This window comes from Rhinatrema bivittatum, chromosome 9, assembly GCF_901001135.1.
Source record: "Rhinatrema bivittatum chromosome 9, aRhiBiv1.1, whole genome shotgun sequence".
NCBI classification, from domain to species: Eukaryota; Metazoa; Chordata; class Amphibia; order Gymnophiona; family Rhinatrematidae; genus Rhinatrema; species Rhinatrema bivittatum.
The window spans coordinates 213,398,513-213,413,352 of record NC_042623.1 but is presented as its reverse complement, the minus strand read 5'-3'; the positions used below and the strand labels follow the sequence as shown (position 1 = coordinate 213,413,352).

At 44.5% G+C, this 14,840-nt stretch overlaps 2 protein-coding genes across 3 annotated transcripts in view; one reads left to right on the top strand and one right to left on the bottom strand.

The window, feature by feature from the left end:
* Window positions 1–14,840, bottom strand: part of MED12L (mediator complex subunit 12L) — a 764,678-nt gene that overhangs the window by 496,569 nt on the left and 253,269 nt on the right. The gene's annotated exons all lie outside the window — the stretch shown is intronic.
* Window positions 1–14,840, top strand: part of P2RY14 (purinergic receptor P2Y14) — a 63,328-nt gene that overhangs the window by 47,710 nt on the left and 778 nt on the right. The window lies entirely within an intron of this gene.

The following is a 14,840-nucleotide window of genomic DNA, read 5'->3' as shown; positions in this document are numbered from 1 at the left end:
GCCCTGCAAATGTCAGGAAGCGGCACCGAATGTAGGTGTTCTACTGAAGTCTCTATGACCCTCACAGAGTGTGCTTCAACACGGTCTTGAAGTGGAATGCCGGCTTGCTGATAGCAAAAGGATATGCAGTCCGCTAACCAGGAGGAGAGAGTCTGAGTATCCACAGACTGCCCCAATTTGATGGACTGGAAAGAGACAAACAATTGAGTGCTCTTCCTGTTGGCAGCTGTACAGTCTAGATAGAACGCTAGAGCCTGTTTACAGTCAAGGGTGTGCAGAGCCTGTTCTCCTGGACTGGAATGGGGTCTGGGAAAAAAGGTAGGTAGTATAATGGATTGATTGAGATGAAACTCCGATACTACCTTAGGTAAGAATTTAGGGTGAGTGAGGAGTACTGCCTGGTCCTGCAGAAGTTTAGTGTAAGGCAAATAGGTGACTAGAGCCTGTAACTCACTAACTCTGCGAGCCGAAGTGATTGCCAAAAGGAAGATCACTTTCCATGTGAGATAGCAAAGATCACAGGATTGGAAAGACTCGAATGGTGGTTTCATGAGCCGACCCAAAACCATGTTGAGGTCCCAAGAAGGAGCCGGAGGATGCAGCAAGCCCTTCACAAAACGTGTTACAAGGGGCTGTACTGAAATAGGAATGTCCCCAATACCTTTATGGAAGGCGGCTACCGCACTGACATGCATTCTGATGGAGGATGTTTTTAGATCAGATTCTGACACGTGCCAGAGATAGTCTAGAAACTTCGTGGTAGGACAGGTAAAGGGGTCATGGGATTGAGAAGAGCACCACGACTTAAACCTGTGCCATTTATAAAGGTAGGATTTTGTCGTGGAAAGCTTCCGTGAAGCAATCAGGACACGGGAAACTGGTTCCGAAAGGTTAAGTGGCTGAAGAATTAACCTTTCAACATCCAGGCTGTCAGGAACAAGGCTTGAAGATTGGGGTGGCGTAGACACCCGTCGTTTTGAGTGATCAGAAGCGGGTCCTTTCCCAAGGGAATGGAGAGATCCTGAAGTATTGGGAACCACATTTGGCATGACCAATGAGATGCTATCAGAATCATGGTTCCCTTGTCCTGACTTAACTTCACAAGAGTCTTTGAGAGACGTGGAAGCAGAGGGAATGCATATAGGAGACCGGTCACCCATGAGAGGGAGAACATCTCGTGGCTGATAGTGTTGGCTGCGAGCGAGAGCGCAAAAGTTCTCTTCTTTGCGGTTTTGAAGTGACGCAAAGAGATCTATATGAGGGTAACCCCATTGTTGGAAGATAGAGTCTGCCACTGAGGGATTTAGAGACCCCTCGTGCGGCTGAAAGGTGCAGCTTAGTTTGTCTGCCAACACATTGTCCACTCCCAGCAAGTAGGTGGCCCTGAGGTACATCGAGTGGGAGAGGGCCTCCGCCCATATCTGCGCAGCTTCCTGACACAGAAGGTAGGAGCTCGTCCCTCCCTGTTTGTTGATGTACCACATGGCCACCTGGTTGTCCGTCAATCAGGATGATTTGATTGGACAGGTGATCCTGAAATACCCTGAGAGCATATCTGATTGCTTGAAGCTCTAGGAAATGTATTTGGTGTTTGGCTTCCTCTGGAGACCAAGATCCTTCTGTCTGCAGTTCGGCCACATGGGTTCCCCAGCCGAGGTTGGAAGCATCGGTGGTGAGAATTATTTGAGGATCTGGAGCCTGGAAGGGCAAGCCTTGGAGGAGATTGATCTGATTTTTCCACCAGGCTAGAGACTGATGGAGTGAGTCGGTAACATGGACAATGGTCGACAGGGGCTGAATGGATTGAGTCCATTGTGACCTTAGAGTCCACTGCATGACTCTCATGGCCAAGCGGGCCATTGGGGTAACCTGAACTGACAACGCCATGTGTCCCAGCAGGATGAGAAAGTGGCATGCATTCGTGCAGTGTTGAGACTGCAGCTGATGTGCATGATAGATGAGAGTGAGAGCTCGCTGATGAGGCAGAAAAGCTTTTGCCAGCAAGGTGTCCAAGTCTGCCCCTATGAATGATAAAGTTTGAGATGGGACTAAAAAGGATTTATCGTAGTTGACAAGAAATCCTAGCGAAATCAGAGTGTGTAAGGTAAGATGTAGGGACGACAGAGCAGTTTGCTGAGTGGGAGCCCTGATCAACCAATCGTCTGGATAGGGATAGACGTGAACACCTTGGGTCTTGAGGAAGGTTGCAACTACTACGATGCATTTTTGAAGACTCGTGATGCAAGCACTCGGAACTGATAGTGCTTGGGCCTACCAGAAATCTCAGGAATCTGCGATGAGATGGAGTTATCGCAATATGTGTGTATGCATCCTGGATGTCTAGAAAGTAGAGCCAGTCTCCTCTTTGCAAAAGAGGAAGAAGAGAACCCAAGGTTGCCATTTTGAACTTTTCTCGATGGAGGTACTTGTTGAGGGCACGGAGGTCCAGAATTGGATGAATGACTCCCGATTTTTTGGGGATTAGAAAGTACCGGGAATAGAACCCTAGGCCGTGCTGAAAGTAGGGCACTGGTTCTATTGCTTTGGACTGGAGGAGGAAGGAGATCTCCTGTTCCAGGAGGATAGAGTGGTCAGATGTTCTCCACGTCAGTAGAGGTGGGGAGTCAGGTGGAATGGAGAGAAAGTTCAGATGATATCCTTGAGCGATTATCGCTAGGACCCACTGGTCTGAGGTGATTGAGTGCCAGCTGTTGTTAAAATAGCATAATCGACCTCCCACTGGTATGTGAGGCAGTGGAAGCTGGCTGCTGCTCTCTATGCAGGAGTCAAAAACCGGAAGCAGGGCCCGGCTGAGGAGCTGCTTGAGGCTTTTGTTTTCGAAGTTGACGAGACTGGGTTTTTTGGAAAGATCTCGTAGAACGAGCTCTAGACGGTGGCGGGTAGGATTTCTTCGGACAGAAGAATGATTTCTTAGTGTCCTTTCGGAGAGGTTGTTTTGAGAAATACTCAGAAGGCATCAGAGAGAGCTGTCTCAGGGTCTCATGATGATCCTTGAGTTCTACCACCGTCCAATGAATCTGCTCGCCAAACAGATTGCCTCCTACACAGGGCAGGTTGCACAATCTGTCCTGTACTTCAGGGCGAAGGTCCGAAGACTTGAGCCAGGCCCATCTTCTTGCCGAAATAGCAGCTGCAAATAGCCTGGTAGCAGTGTCAAAGATATCGTAAGATGATCTATCTCATGCTTGCCTGCCTCAAAGCCCTTGTTCACTAGGGTTTGAAGTTGATCTTGGAACTGTTGAGGCAGGGAGTCTGTCATTCTTGTATCTGCTTAAATAAGATCCTGTTGTATTGGGTCATATAGAGCTAATAAGAGGCAATTCGGGAGATGAGCATTGAGCCCTGGAAGACACGGCAACCAATAGCATCTAGAAATTTCTGCTCCCTGCCTGGGGGAAAGGAAGAGTGGGGTTTCGATCTCCTTGCCCTCTTTTGGGCCGATTCTACAACCACAGATTGGTGATCCAACTGAGACTTTTGAAAACCTGGGGCTGACTGTACCAGATAGGTGGTGTCAGCCTTCCTGTTAACTGGAGCAACAGAGCCAGGGTGTTCCCAGTTCTTTTTGAAGAGATCCAGAAGAACCTGGTGAATAGGGATGGAGGTTATTTCCTTGGGAGCATCCAGGAATTGCAACAGCTCCATCATTTGATGCCTGTCATCTTGTTTGGTCTGTAATTGGAAGGGAATCAATTCAGACATCTCCTTCACAAAATTTATGAAGGAAAGGTCCTCTGGAGGAGAACGCTTCCTGCTTTCAGTAGGAGAAGGTGGTGAAGGCATGTCATCGGTGTTTGGTGAAGAATCATCAGTCCAGGTATCATCGGGATCAGCACCTGCCCCTCTAGGAACCAGAGGGGGATGGGCCGTGGAATTCCTGAAGGTCCAAGGTCTAGGCTCTGAGGGAATCAAAGGAAGAACTGGAGGCACCGATGAAAGCATCAAAGGCACCGGTGCAGGCATCAAGGGCATCGATGGATGGATCGGTGGCGGACGCATGGGCATCGATGGCTGAGCCATCGGTAAGACTCCCGATGGAGGGATGCGGAACGGTGTTTCTCCTCCCAATGACAAAGTAAGAGGAGAGGGCACCAGAGCCATCAGTGACCCTGTATCCATCGGTGGAAAAGCGGCAATAAGCGCTTCCATCCTCAACAGCAGAGGGGCCAATGCTGCCAGAATTGGGTTGGTGGTCAGCTCCACGATCGGCACCAGTGTCTGTGCCAGAGGAACTTGTAGTCGACGCATCGCCTTGTCGATGGCCTCCTGAACCATCCGGTCTTCACAGAGACCTGGAGCAATCAGCCCCGGCTCCGGAAGGGGAGAAGGAGGCAGAGGCATAGCCGGAGGGACCACCGTTAAAGGCGGAGTCGCGGCTCCCAATACCCGTCCGGGTGAGGGTTGCCTTGGAGACCCGGTCGCAGAAAAGGTCGGTGCCTTTTGTGGACAGGGTTTCTTTGAAGGCAGCTCGGATGATGGCGAGGTCAATGATTTCACTCCCTCGATGGTCCGAGACGTCCGATGGTGATGTCTCTCTACGATCCCCTCGGTCCTGAGGGGGAGTAGAGGGAGTTGAAGGCCGAGAAGTCGTCGATGCCGGACGGTCACCGGCCGGTGGTCGATACTGGTGCGAAGTGGACGGTGCCGGTTTTGATGACGTCGATGCAATCGACGGCGTCGGGGTTTGAACACGGAAGAGAAGTTCCATCTTCTCCATTCTGGCCTTGCGATCTTTTGGTGTCATTAGGGCACATTTGGTGCAGGTCAGGACATTGTGCTCACATCCGAGACACATTACACAGACCTTATGAGGTTCTGTTATGGACATGGTGTGGTTACAGTCCCGGGCATCGATGGAACCCAGACACCATGGCCTTGAAAAATTTGAGCCACGGTACGGTCGATGGCCAGTAGAATGCAAGGGCCAAACTCGATGAGAATCGACCGAAAACGGGAAAAAAACTTACTGGAGTACCGCGGCTTGAAAAAGTTGAAGGAGGGACCCCTGTGGGGTAAGAAAGTTTTCACTAATTCTGTGAGGAAAATTCCTGTCAGGAATCTCTGTGGAGCTCCTTAACTGCGTGGCTGCTGCTGTGCGGGAAAAAGAAGACTGAAGGGGGACCCCCTGCTGGCTGCAGGGTTAGTGCCATGCTGGGCATGCCCAGTAGGTGCCAGTCAAAGTTCTAGAAACTTTGACAAAAGTGTTCCGTAATTGGGCTCCATCCTGTTATGTCACCCATATGTGAGGACTACCATCCTGCTTGTCCTGTGAGAAACAGGGGTCTAATTCAGTAAAACAGTATCTGACATGGTCAGTCATGGGATGAGTCGAATCACGCTATGAAACAGGCATTAACACATTTAGTGAGCATTAGCTATTTAGGTATAACACATTTTAACACTGTCATTTGCATACGCACTGAGGAGAGCTGTTCATTAAAGGGGGATAAAATCTGCAGATATCGTGCACTAAGTCACACCGAAGTGGAACATATACATAGCCTAGTGCATATATATAAACTGACTGAAATCTTATTTTGAGAAAGCATGCTCAATTTTTATTTTATGAAATACATGAATTACATTTGTTACTTTTGCCTTTTAACCTAAAAGAGTAATTCACTTTTTTTTTTTTAAAGCTTTGATCAAAACAAATTAGCAGGGGCAAAACTTTTCAAATCAAATAAAAGAATGTGGCCTAATCATGGCAGGGGAAGGGAAGAAATCTTCGGGGGGGCCTGGAGCTGGCATAATTTCCTCTCTCAACTTATTAAAACCTAATGACTAATGTTCTCAATACTATATTTCATGATTTCCCCATATTAGCATGAGATTTACACTTTGTGTGTCGTTCTGGACCATTAACATGCAGAAAGCTGTAAAAATATCTCATCTGCTTGTTCCTTCCTTCAGGACCAACTGGGAGGACTGGGTTCAGAGAAGAAGAGTGCATGTATGAGTTAGTGTGTTTAGTGGTTGAGGAATAATTTTTTTATATAACAGTTTATGCATTGTTTTTAGAATGATGTTATTTATCATTTTTTGTTTATATATCCTGTGGGCTACTTGTATTGAAAGTGAGGAATGGGATACATAAGACTTGCCATACTGGGTCAGACCATGGGTCCATCAAGCCAAGTATCCTGTTTCCAACAGTAGCCAAGTCATATCACAAGTACCCGACAGGATCCCAAAAGGAAGTTCTATTTTAGGGATTTTTGTTCTGTTATTTGTACTTTGATTTATTGTTCTTATTCTTCATGATGCAACCCATTTTGAGTCCTTTTACTGGGAAATAAAATAAAGACAGTCTGAAATCTAATTATATAATCGCATATCATAATCAACCCTCAATTTCTTACAAAAAAAAGATGATAGTGACCTATCAAGATTTGCTGGTATGACGTGGCAGTGCTGTGCAGTCATCCTCACTTACATCATACCTTATTATTACCAGCTCCCACCCCACCACCATTTTTTTCACCTATTCTATTTTAGGGGGTTCTTTGCTCTTCCAGCTTCTTGCCCTTTGACCCCCTCTATCAGCTTCCTATATCCTCTCTCCTCCTTTCTCCAACCTCTATGGTGCTCTTCAACCTCTTTCCAGTCTCCTCCTCCTCTTTCCCTTCCATCTCTCTCCCTCTGCCCTCTTTCCCCTCTTCCCATTCCCTTCTTCCCTCTGTCCTTTTATCCTCTCCATCTCTTTTCCACCCTTCCAGCTTCTTCTCTTTTCCTTTCCTTCTCTCCATAATCCAGTGGTATTCACTCCTAGCCTTCGGGAGCCATCAACAGGTCAGGTATCTCATGCACAATGAATATGCATGAGATAGATCTGCATACAATTGAGGCAGTACACATATAAATCCCTCTCATGCAGGAGCTCCTTTCTGAGAACATGTAGAATCAAGCACGTCTCTTTTTTCTAGCTTCAGCATGAACCCTGGAGTGTGGGCGTTAACGGGTAGCATGCAGGGCATGGACAGCTGTGCATCACACATACTGCACACAGCACCCTCTCTTCTCCCCCCTCTTGAGTTGCCTCCTTTGGGTCCTTTCAGCCTCTATCTTATCTCGAAGCTGAGTGTGCTCAGAGTACTGGGTGAGACTCACCGAACACTGGCAGCAGCAACAATGGAGAACTCTAGAAGTCATATGTAGCAGCCAAGGTAACGGACCAATTTAGATGCCCATACTACACTGACGTTTCCCATCTGCACTTGTACATAGAGGGTGCTAGTTTATTGTGTTGAGTTCATGTGTGTTTTAGCCCCCTCTCTGCCTTTGCTTTAAAATTTGAAAGAGAGACTGATAGCGGTTTTCAGTACTTCCCTAGATTTTCTTTTGCCCTACTAGTCCTCTCCATGGCCACACTCTCTGTCCAGTGGACATCAATTGCCTCACAACATTATTGTAATATAGGTGTTCCTTGAGTTTGAAAGTATTGGGAAATACTGGCCTAGTGGCAGGAGTCTGCCCCAGGCCATTGTGTCAGCAGCAGCTCTCTCCCTCTTGCCCTTCATCAGTACCTTTGTCTTGTTCTTAAAGCCATTAAGGCTGTTCGCATTTATAGGCCGGTATTTAGAAAACGCAACATAGGATGCGAAATTTTGAAGGTGCCAAATGCCCAAGCCAAAGAGGAGTGCAACTGTGCTATGGAGAAGCCTGCGCCACGAGGCCACTTCAAAGGAGCACTACTATAGCACTCTGGGTCGTTGGAGGGTGGTAGAGGAAAGGGACAGCGCCCTCTTTCCAATCTCCAACCCTGCCTATGAACAGCAAACTCTTACATTCAGTCCTGTGCGTTTAAAGGTGAATTTTAAAAGCCCAACAAGAGCATTAAATGGGGCATGTGCAAATGTGTTGGGCTCGCGCATTCTGAGAGGATTTTAAAAGCTGGCGAGATACTCACTTATCTCCCGGAGCACACACATCTAGAAAATTTTCAAAGAGGCAGGGCCTGGGTGTTTCGGTGCATGAATCAAAGATGTGTGCGTTAATACTGACATGACCCGGGCGCACACCAAGGTCCCCTGCCACATAACTTTATTTCTGCTTTGGATGCCGTGTAACTTAAAATTTAAAGAAAATTAGGTAGATGTGCAGGGTTTAAGGATCGATGCTAACTGGGGGGAGTGAAGGCCATCAAACCAGGTGGGGATGGAGAACCTCTCTCTTAACTGGACAAACTGGGAACGAACTGGTAAAACTGGGATTGGTGTCAGAATGCACCTCTTTCAAAATTCTCCCAATTTATGCATTAGAAGCCGGATCTGCATACCCAAGTGTGCGCCAAATTAAAATTTAGGGCATGTGCATGCGGCTAGGCAATTTTATAATATGTGCATAAGTTATAAAACAGACGTGTCCCAGGGCTCGGACTGATGCATTCGTGCACATGTGCGCCTACACACCGATTTGAAAATTCCCATCCCTGTGAGTCTGCAAGTGGAATTTTCAAGAGCTGATTTCTGTATCATGATTGATGGCTAGATACATTTTTATCACCGTATATTTTTGCCAGTTTTACCATGCAAAATTTTGGCAATACAGCCTTACTGAATACCAAGATAACAACTATCTTCTTACAATTGACCCTCTCTCATCATTTAATGAGTAGACTCCATAGTAAGAGATCCGATTAAGAAAACAGGCCAAGTAACAGAAGGGTCTACAGTATAATTACAAGATCAAATAGAAAATCTGAAAAAATTGTGGTTACACATTAACAAAAATAAAATCTATGATTATAGAGAAACGTATTGTTTTCACGAACAAAATGTTGTACTTAAAATAAATCTTATACTTTTTTTTTTTTTTTTTTTTTTAGTAGTAATTAGAATGGTGTGTGTTTTCTTAAGATAATTTTGATGCAATGTCATAAATGTGTTTCCTACAGCTCTTTTATGGGATGCATTAACAACTGCAGCATACTAACAGAAATTGGTAAAGAAATGTACTGTTGACCTTTTGGAAGCATGGTCAACAGCGCAGCCCTTATAAAGTAAGCAATACAGAAAAGACACACATCTAATTGCATAAACATGCATAAATAACAGTCTTCTGTTTTCATTATTTTAAACAGTACAGTAAATCCAAACTATCAAAATGCAAGGCAAATCTTCTCTTATCCTGCATTAGAACAAAAAATCCTCTCTGTCACAAAGACATAGGGATAACAGGATCAGTCCTTAGATGGTTTGACTCATTTCTCAGCGATAGAGGCTACAAAGTCAATAATAAGGAATCCCCACGCATCAATTCTACCCCAGGGATCCTCTTTATCTCCCACCCTGTTCAATATCTACCTCCTTCCCCTCTGCCAATTACTCACGACTTTAAAACTGAAATACATCTACGCAGACGATGTACAAATCCTGATTCCCATAACCGAATCCAATGCAAAATCACTCAAGCAATGGGACAATTGTCTGCAAACGATTAACCTCCTCCTCACCAGCCTTAACCTGGTGCTTAATTCAGCCCAGACGGAACTCCTTCTTATTGCTCCAGATAACGGTGACCAACACCAGCAGTCACACCCTAACATTACACAAGCAAGAGATCTGGGAGTTATAATCGATAGCCACCTGAGTTTAAAGAAGTTCATAAACCACACTACCAAGGATTGCTTCTATAAACTACAGGTGCTGAAATGACTGAAGCCTCTATTACACCACTACGACTTCAGATCTGTTCTCCAGGCCATCCTGTTCTCTAAGGTAGATTACTGCAACGCTATTCTGCTAGGCCTCCCAGCATCAACCACGAAACCCCTTCAGATGCTCCAAAACGCAGCCGCAAGAATCCTGACAAACACCAAAAGGAGAGATCACATTATGCCCATCCTCAAAGATCTGCACTGGCTCCCGGTTAGCTTCAGAATCCTTCACAAATCCCTCACTATTATCCACAAATCCATTCACCACCAGGTCCCCCCTTGACCTGCAATTCCCACTCAAACTTCACAACTCTGCCAGACCCATAAGGGAAGCTTATAAAGAAGCTCTACACGCCCCCCCTAACAAAGTGGCTCACTTGTCTTCTATCAGAGAACGGGCCTTCTCTACAGCGGGACCTTCCATCTGGAATGCCATACCACCGGACATCAGACAAGAATCCTGTCTTCTGTCTTTCAAGTCTATTCAGACAAACCTTCCCCTAATCTAGGCCAGCATCTTGCCATGCCACAGATCAGATGTAGGCTCTAGTATCTGCCATCGCTTTAGTTGTAATTAGTTATTTTCTTTCCCCCTCTGCTTATCACCTCCCAGTTACATCCCCCTGTTTTATTGTAACTTTCCGCTCCTTCTGGTTATGGTTAACGTTATAATGCTTCTGTTCCCTGTAAACCGATTTGATTTGATCTGTATCATGAAAGTCAGTATAGAAAAGCTTTAAATAAATAAATAAATAAATAAATAAACAAATAAATAGATAAAGCTCTAAAATAGTTTCTCTAGTCCAATCCTTACGGAGCACATTTCAGAAGTGGATGAAACATGCTCAAAGGAGGTCATACCTGCTTAGCAAAAGTACCAATAGGGTCCAATTTTTAAGAGGGAGATTTGAAGTGTATCATATTTTCAACTGCACGCCACCCCCATCCCCCAAATACCCCAGTTCTTTCAGAAAGCATTTTTTAATGCCTGTCCACCAAGGCCCAACCAATAATATTTTTACACTGACAACACTAGGGATGAATGAGGAAAGATGGCCATTTCCTCTACCTCAGGAAGACTAGCAGCTTTCTAGCACAAGAATGAAAAGGCAGGAAATCCTCGCCAAAATGCATTTTCCATCCCGTGTATCTCTAATTCATTTTCTCTCTGCTCCCCAATTCTTTTCAGTTCCCCTCTCAGTTTTTCTTTTGTTTCAATTCTTTTTTTTCTTCAGAGCAGATATTTAAATAACCTCCTCTCTTCTTGTCACCTCTTCCTATTCTTCTATACTTTCCTCATTCTTACTCCCTTTTCTCCTACGCTCTCTCCCATTCCTTCCCACTTCTTCCATTGTCTCCCCTCTCCCCCAATGTGCACATACAATCCAGGATCCTCACGCTCTCACCCCCATTATCTGTCCTCTACATCTCCTATCATCTTCAGCCCTCCCCCATCACAGGATGTTCCTCTCTCCCTCCACCCACTATCCAGTACTCCCTAACTCTCCTTCCACCTATAACCGGGTCCCCTCTACATCTTCCTCAGTACTCTCTACCACCACCACCACCCCCCCACCCCCAGTTCTCTCTTCAACTCCCATCTTTTCCCAAAACCCTCAGGTACTTTACACCATCTCTCCACCCTTCTGTACCCAATCTCACCCCCAACTCCACTCCTACCCACCACACAATCTCCCCATGCCCTAGCATCTGCCCTCCCCCTTCTCTTCCTCCTATTCATCCTTCTCTTCTTTTTCTCTAGCATCTTCCAGCAGCTCTTCTCCTCTCCCTATGTCATGCTATCAGGGACAACAGTAAAGGCAGCAATCAGTGAAGATCATAGCCATAGCCATGGAGTCCTCTTCCTCCTGGCAGTGATCTCAGTTCATTTGATATTTTAAATTATTTTCATCTATTTGTAGTATATATATATATATATACTACAAATATATGTTTTTTATGTTTTTTATGTTGCTTTTTTATGTTTTTTATGTTTTTTATGTTGCTTTTATTATATACGGTATATTATATACGGTATATTATATATACGGTATGTTATATATTATATATTATATTTTATTATATTATATAAATTTATTATATACGGTATATTACCTTGTTACTCTTTTTATCACATTGTTAATTTTCTATCGCTTTCCTTACTTTCCAAGTTACTTTATGTCCCTGTTTTATTGTAACTGCTATTTCTTCTTATATCACATGTTAATGTTCTAAGTTTTTCTCCTCTTGTCACACCCTGTTAATTGTAAACCGACATGATGCGACTCCCATCGCGAATGCCGGTATATAAAAAATTAAAATAAATAAAATAAATAAATATATATATATATATATATATATATATATATATATATATATATTTGTTTATTTTTTTTAACTGCTTTGTCGCCTTCCCCCTTCAGTCTCGCTTCTCCACTGATCTCTTTAGCCCCTCCCCATCCTGTCTTAACCACATTACTCTCCCAAACTCCCAAGAACAACTCAACTCACACACACACATACATACATACAGACACTCCTCCCTGGACCAAAACACTTTCCCCATCCCCAGAGCAACAACTCACACAAAAGACACCACCCTGGAGCAACTCGACCCTCATCTCCTTCACTCCCCGCCCAGGCTCACACATCAAAGCCTAAACCATGGCACTCTCTGGACCTGCCCGTCTCTGATCCACAGCCCGGTAGTACAGCGGCAGGCCAAAGGAAAGTCTATACTCAGGCAGCAGTGTTCTAATGCATGGACCCGAATGTGGAAGCAGGAAAACACAAGGGAGTGTTTCTGCCCAAGTCACTGGCTGCACAGTCCTTTTGTCACTACAACCGTTCCGTTTCAGCGGCACCACTGAAATCACTGGCTTGCCAAGTCAAACCTTCGATCCTCTTCAGTACTGAGGGGTTTTTGTTTTGTTTTGTTTTTTAATTTTAACCAAGCCATCCAGGCTTGGCAGGCAGCTGAGACCTCTGGGTGAGTTTTTTTGTGCAGTCGCACTTCCCTCAGCCTGCACAACAGTCAACGGGGCTTGCCACCAGCTGCACTGTGCAATGAAGCAGCAAACCACTCTGCTCACACAAGTGGCTGCAAGGACTTGCGTGGGAAGAAGATAAACAGGGAATGTGGGCAGGTGATTGGTTCTGCCACTGGTCAGAAGTTTGTTACCCCACTGGGAGGAAAGAGGACGATCCGCTGAATGTGGGAGACTTGACAGGGCTGACTATGACCTATACAACCAAGTGCTAATAACAAAAAGGCTGCACAAGGAGACAGAAAACTTTCCTCACTCACGTGGGCTGGCTAGTATTGTAGAGACAACACAGTACTGCTCTAGACAGCACAAGAGAAAGACGTGAGACAAATTTAATGTGGACAAGTGCAAGGTGATGCATATAGGGAAAAATAACCCATGCTATAGTTACACAATGTTAGGTTCCATATTAAGTGCTACTAGTCAAGAAAGAGATCAAGGCGTCATAGTGGATAACACATTGAAATAGTCGGTTCAGTGTGCTGCGGCAGTCAAAAAAGCAAACAGAATGTTGGGAATTATTAGAAAGGGAATGGTGAATAAAACGGAAAATGTCATAATGCCTATGTATCGCTCCATGGTGAGACCGCACCTTGAATACTGTGTACAATTCTGGTCGCCGCATCTCAAAAAAGATATAATTGCGATGGAGAAGGTACAGAGAAGGGCGACCAAAATGATAAAGGGAATGGAATAGCTCCCCTATGAGGAAAGACTAAAGAGGTTAGGACTTTTCAGCTTGGAGAAGAGACGGCTGAGTGGGGATATGATAGAGGTGTTTAAAATCATGAGAGGTCTAGAACGGGTAGATGTGAATCGGTTATTTACTCTTTCGGATAATAGAAAGACTAGAGGGCACTCCATGAAGTTAGCATGTGGCACATTTAAAACTAATCAGAGAAAGTTCTTTTTCATTCAACGCACAATTAAACTCTGGAATTTGTTGCCAGAGGATGTGGTTAGTGCAGTTAGTATAGCTGTGTTTAAAAAAGGATTGGATAATTTCTTGGAAGAGAAGTCCATTACATGCTATTAATTAAGTTGACTTAGATAATAACCACCGCTATTACTAGCAACGGTAACATGGAATAGACTTAGTTTTTGGGTACTTACCAGGTTCATATGGCCTGGATTGGCCACTGTTGGAAACAGGATGCTGGGCTTGATGGACCCTTGGTCTGACCCAGTATGGCATGTTCTTATGTTCTTAAAGGGGAAGTGGGGAAATGAAGATAGCAATGGGAGGACAGAGATGCACAAAGAGAGAGAGCAAAGAGGAGACAAAAAGGGTTGGGGGAGAGAGCAAGTATATGGGGAAGATTCAGAGAGCAAGAGGGAGAGCAGAGACAGACACACAGATCAAAGGATGTGGGAGACATAGCCAGAGGGTAAAGGGAGAAGAGATCATCAGATCTAGGCCCGATTTTAGTGTGTGCAACCTAGGCAAATGCAGAGTGCACCAACGCCAGCTCAACCAGGGTTGTTCCAAGTCAGGGCTGGCCTGTGAAAATACTCAGACAGCAGCAACAGGAGAAACAGGTTGACCTTTGAAACATTTTTGGAAGGGTCTTAACTGTCAGCCATCTCCGGTTAGATATGAAATTTTGTCCCCTTCTGAACTGATCTATATTGGAAAGACAACACAGAAAATTTGAACATGTACTACTGAACATTTAAGCTATATTTGAAATGCCAGAAAGGATGTCCATTTAGTGGAAAACTGGTTGTACTTGGCAATCATCATTTTAAATTTATTTTTCCTGGGAAATTTCAATGTTATAACCAGAAAAGAAATCCACAAAAAAAAATGACTGTTACAATACACAGGAGAAAAAACACTGTTCCACTGATTTTTTTTTTTTTTTGTTATTATTATAACAGTGAAATTCAAGAAAAAATAAAATAAAAATGAGAACACAGGTCCCTAGTTATACTTGTCATGCTCATTACATGATCTTCGTTTTTTTCGTTATCCAAAAATTTAAGCTAATGCAGAGAGGTGGGGTGGGGGGTGATCTCTCAGCAGGAACAATAGTGGATATTTCATTAGAAGGCCATAAGCCTGATAAGTTCAAAGAAATGAAATGACAAGTATTCCTGTGAATTCAGTTCTT